This window comes from Lissotriton vulgaris, chromosome 7 (assembly GCF_964263255.1).
Source record: "Lissotriton vulgaris chromosome 7, aLisVul1.2, whole genome shotgun sequence".
NCBI classification, from domain to species: Eukaryota; Metazoa; Chordata; class Amphibia; order Caudata; family Salamandridae; genus Lissotriton; species Lissotriton vulgaris.
The window spans coordinates 1,700,552,357-1,700,558,356 of NC_141695.1; positions in this window are offsets into that span (position 1 = coordinate 1,700,552,357).

Below are 6,000 nucleotides of genomic sequence, written 5' to 3' on the forward strand. Positions count from 1 at the left end.
ATGCGAAGAATTTGTATCACCAATGCTTAATATGTTATACTTAAATTATGTTTTCTTGTTTATGATAAATGAACTCATGTTAATAAAATATATATTTTTTTTAAATAATAAAACAAAACATTGAGGTTTCAAATTGGAATTTAACAGCATACCTAATCAAGTTACAAAACAAAGACAACTATGTTTTTCCCTACAAGAGCATGCTTTCACAGAGGCAGAGGTTGCAGAGTTGATAGCCAAAGAAGCAATTTGTGTCTCAGAGCTCATCCCAGATTGTTAGAATGCAACATATTTCTGGTGCAGATGAAAGTGAAGGGATACAGACTGGTCTTGAATTTGAGAGAGTTCACTTCTTGAATTTTATGGAAGGCATCCATCTATTGCAGGATATTGTTCAACCTCTCGATTAGATGGTCCGTCTGGACCACAAAGACAACAATCTTACTGTACCGATTTTTCATTGGATAGATGCTTTCTTCAATTTCAATGGGGCGCACATTTTTGCAAATTTTAGGTACTTCTCGTCAGCCCTGTGGTCCTTCACGAAGTTGATGAAACCCCTAGTGAAATCTGCGTGAGAGGGTACCCTTCACAAAGTTGATGAAACCTGTAGATTAATTTCTCCATGTGAGCTAGGGTACACTTGATAGTGTAACTGCTTGAACTCGTCTTTATGGGACAGGATTGAAATAGGGTGCTACTTCACCTGTCTCAGACGATTCAGTTACTTCAGTATCTGGGATTCATTGTGAATGCAAAGAAGTTGATTTTTGAACCAACTCAAAAGATAGAGTTCCGGGGCTTTCAAGTGGATTCAGTGAACTCTCAGCTTCCCCCACAAAAAAATCAGAGTATCAAGAAGGAATTACGGTCAGCATTAACCTATCAGACTGAATCGTTGAGGTTTGTGGTCAGGATTGCAGGCCTCTTAGCTTTGTTGATCAAAGCCATATTTCTGGGTCTGTTGCATTACAAAGCCCTACGACCTCAGGATCCATCACATTTGCAAGAGCTTATCCTATTAGGATCAGGTTCCCTTATCTCAGGTTGGGCATATATAACTATAATGGTGGTTGCAACTTATGGATGTGTGGAACTTCACATCCCTTTGAAGTACTCAGTCAGATGTGATAATAAAATCTAATACCAGAAGATAGGGCTCTGGAGACCAGTGCAGACAGATCTCCACTGGGGCAGATGGTTGAATCAGGAGCTGTTTTCACACATCAACTGCCTGAATCTTCTGGCAGGTTTGTTTGCCATTTGGGCCCTAACTCCCCAGAGGGTCAATTGTTGTATATTGCGGATGGACAATGTTTCTACTGCACGTTATATCAACAAACGTGGAGGTACGAAATCTTGAATGCTTGCCAAGATTGCAAAGATATTCTGGCAATATAGCCTAAAACATCATATCGCAGTAGCACAGAAATATATTTTGGACCTAAGGAATTTGATAGCGGACTGGAATTCCAAGTATCTTCTGGACAATATCGATTGGAGGTTGCATCCTGGAGTGTTACCTTAGCTGAATCAGCTGTGGGGCCCTTGCAAGTGGGAACTTTTTGCCTCCAGTCTCTACTCTCAACTGGAGCAGTTTTTCAGTCAGAGGCCCGATCCATTGGAGATTGCCATGGACGCAATTCTCCAAGATTGGTTCGGGGATCTGTGCTATACGTTTCCCCCAATCATGATGATACGCAGATTGAAGGCTTGGTTAGCAAGACAAGTAGCAGAACTGATTCTAGTGAGTTCGCTTTTGAGAGTGCAGTCTTGGTTTCTACTGCTCCTGGAAATGTCATGTGATTCTCCGCTGAGACTATGTCTTTGGCCAGACCTGTTACAGGACCCATTATTGCAGTCCCATTCTCTTGTACAAGCATGATACTTGTCTCTCATGGAATGGTGGATTTCGGGAGTTGGTAGCAAATGTCTAGATCTTCAAACTAAATAATTTCTATATTAGGCAGGCCTGGGCAAGCAGTATGCGTAAGCAGTATGCATAAGCAATATGCTTCAGCCTGGGGGAAGATGGGTTTGCTGGTGGGACAGACGCATGTGGATTTTGTGGAGTCTGGATTGGCTATAGGCCTAAATATTTTATCTGAATATGTCTTATTTTCTTATAAATCAGTTAATTCCAGGCCTGTAATTTCAGCAGGCATACACTAAAGGATGGCAAGCTGCTGGGGGAACACCCTGTGGTTTGTAAGCTGATGGGGTGGATTATATTTTCAAACCCTCCCATACCTCGTATTCAAGTTCATGGGCTGTTAATATAGTCTTATGATTTTTATAGTATAGCCAGATAATGTGAGGCTAACGACAAAACAACTGTCAGACAAGTTGACCATGCTACTGTTTAATTTCCTGCAGACATGTATCGGCGGCAAAGCCTTGGATCTAAAAGGTAGAGTGCTTTCACCTGATGGGGTGACTTTTCATATTTCTAAATGTACTACATGCAATTCAAGAGTTATTTGTGATCCATATTTTCTGTTTTGTACAATGCTTGAAAGTATACGAAGATTAAACTCTACTTATACAACAGGATGGCCAGAAATCTAGACATTCTCATTGACGATCAACTCTCAATGCAAGACGACGTATCCTCCATAAGTGGCACCTGCTTTGGCACCATGCGCCTTCTTAGAAAGATCTTTAAAAGGCTCCCATTGAACTCACATAAAATACTCACCCAGGCTCTGGTCATTAGCCGGCTAGATTATGCCAATAACTTGTTGCTGTCCCGAATGCAAGTATCTAAAACACAGTGGCACGCATGTATAACAACCTGCCTCCAAGGACTCCCATCACCCCCTACACTTAGAGCCCTATATTGGCTTTCCTATTCGCAAGGGAGCTCTTAGATTTGGGGGTCTCTAGTTGGCACAGGTAGGTACTTGTGACAAATAGGGATTCTTGCCTCTAGTCAGAAAAAATGAGTACAGTGTTGGCAAGGTTCATACAAGAAGTCAGACGAGAAAAGGGATCCAAAGGGAATGCCTGCACGAAGGAACAAGATGGCTAAGACTCTGGAAATACAGGCACTCGTGAGGTGATTTAGTATTCAGAATAACTACACCCAGGACAAATGTGCAAGACATATATGTGAAACAACATTAAGAATAAAGGGGAGTGTGGGGGGGAGAGAGAGCCAGGGAGTGGGAGGTGTTGCTGAATGACATGCAGAAGAGAGGCCATCACAGCAGGAGCCTCAATAGCGGCAGAGACAGGGAGAGCATACACAGGGGATCTCAAATAGGGGTGGACATTTAACATTCTTCCAGGGACGGGTGGCTAATGACCAGGGGATACCGGCGGCAGAATTTCTTACACGGTCTGACATAAGGATGGATCCTCCCGAGTTCTGGCCATATACTGAAGACAGCAGTGCGGGTTAGGGAGGGGGGAAACCAGTTAATCGTTTGGGTGGACGGGGGTAGGAGAAGGGGTAAAAAAGGGGCATATACAGTGGTCCACATTTAGACACTGAAAGGAGACGACAGAAAAAAGGACTCTGAAGGAAAGGACCATGGGCTGGGACATACAGTATTTTGCCTTTGGATTGATCCTGAATTTATGTGTTTCATGATGTACAATGATTCAGGTTGATATATAGGGATTTAGCAAAAGTTCAGAAGTCAAGGTAGCACTCAGGAACAGAGAAGTTACTATAGCTCAGGAGTCAAAGTAGCACTGCAGGCAGTGCTAGTTCAGGGAAACAGGAAATAGCTACAGCTCAGGAAACAAGGAGTCAAGAGGGCACTGCAAGCAGTGCAAATCGGGAACAAAAAAGTAGCTGAAGCTCAGGAACAGGAACAAATAATAACTATAGCTCAGGAACTCAGGAAACAAGGAAGCACTGCAGGTAGTGCTTATTCGGGCACAAGGAATAGCTATAGCTCAGGAATCAAGGAACAAGGATTAACTGTAGCTCAGGAGTCAAGGATAACAAAAGTTCAGGAAACAAGAGTCGGTCTCACCGGTACACAGCTACAATGACCTACCTTGGCCTAAAAGGAGCTGGGGGTTAAAAGAGCTCACAGTAATCACATGCATCAGGTGTGAGCAGGCTAGCAGCAGCCAGCCACAGGTGAGCTGAATTCCTCCACCCATCCTAGGCCTGTAGGGGTGGAGACGAAGCAGTGAGCAGGGGATTATAGGTAATGGAGTTTCCAGCATGAGCAGACTGGCTTCCACAAAACCCGGTATGGATTGGGAATGGATGTCACTTCCAAAATGCTTTCCAAATGCCTGAAGTCAGGATATGCATGCAGGGGAGTGCCAGGAATCTTATTAGAACACTGGAAAGCCATATAATTCGGCCCCCTGGTGGTGGGCACGACAGCACAGGGAGTGAATCGTGACACTTATATCCCTAGTAGGAATTTGCGATCCAGCAACCAATCTTTTTTATGCCTTCGCCAAAATCGTATGGCTAAATATGGAGGCCGTGCCTTTTCTCACCTGAGCCCGCTCCACTGGAACAAACTACCACTGACCTTATGAATGTGCCATTTGTTGGACCTGCGATGGGCAAGCCCAGCACAAAGGAGGTAGCTTGGCTCAAGTGTCAAGGCAAGTGAAGGCTATCGTGTTAAGCCGGCTTCGACCCAATAATATCTCCTTGAACAACCACCAAAAAGAAGGACACCACACCACTGTTGTAGAAAAATACGATTCCTTTATGTAAAAATTCTCTGTTGTGAATGGGGATCAATTTGGAAAGCACAATTACATTTCTTTTGGGTCACAATTTGCTGGGTTTCGATTTTGGAATAGATTCAATAAATAAGCTTAGGAGTACAGTTCATCAATAAATAGTTTAAATATCAGGAATAAATATTGTCAATAAATAGAATAAATATTGGGAATAAATATCTTCAATAAATAGCATAAATATCACTGTCTGTGAAGCAGAGTAAATACTGGTTCAGTTCAAGAACATCTACAGATTCATTCTGGTATCGCTGCCACCAATTAAATACTTCAGGAACATTACATTTGCAAATACATTTCAGGTTGGAAAGATTACTCTTACAGTTTATGACGATTTCCCCAATAATGTACACAGGCTTCTCTGGGCACAAAAGGAGTGTTGGGACTCTTTAATAATCACACGGGGGTTATGCGCGTATATCTAAAAGGCAAGGAAAGACAGTGAACACTTCATTTACACTCGGCTGCCACCGGGTTGATGTAGGAGAGTAGAGTCTGCAATCCTATGATCACCCAGATTTTTTGCTTTTGTTTCACTGGTTTACGACTTTCTCTGGCTGTGGGCCTGCTAATCAGACCCACAGCCTGGCTGTTCTCTTTCTAAATTACGAGATGTACCCTAGGTGCATTTACCAATTGGTACTGGGCCACCTTATCAGACCCTGTAACTCAGGGCATAGGTGTACCCAGGGCCGCCAGGGACTGCAGCATGTATTATGCCACCCCTGGCTGGCCTCCTAAATTTGACACAACTGGCTGCATGACAGCTCGGGCGAAGTCGTGTAATCACCCTTTGCTTTAGATATAGTAGCCCTATATCTAACCATACAATGGACACCCGAGTTCCTATCAGTCACTCCTATGGCAGGCCTTGACAATCCTGAAGGCAGAGTGCGTGGGCTCGTGTGAACTGTGTTCTGGCCCGAGCCGAGCCCGGTTGCAGCTTGCGGAACCAAGACCCAATGGCTGTTCCATGATAACGCGTACCATATCGGTAACTTCGGTGTCGCGTTATCAAGACATGTCGAGTAAGGTGTCATACGGATCGGGATGCTGCCCTCTCACCAACTCTGGCGACGAGGTTAGCATTCCGCCCTTCTAGAGGGACACGACATGTACGTAACTGTGAACCCCGGTTAAAGTTAACTAAAGCCTCAGCTCCACAAAATGGATGCTGCCACCACAGACACAAGTCTGACCTCCTGCTGCTGGGAGTCCTTCCAGCGAGGAGCGCTTGGACAAAGGGTTTCCTGTCGAGGGCGGTGTTCGCACCGTCCC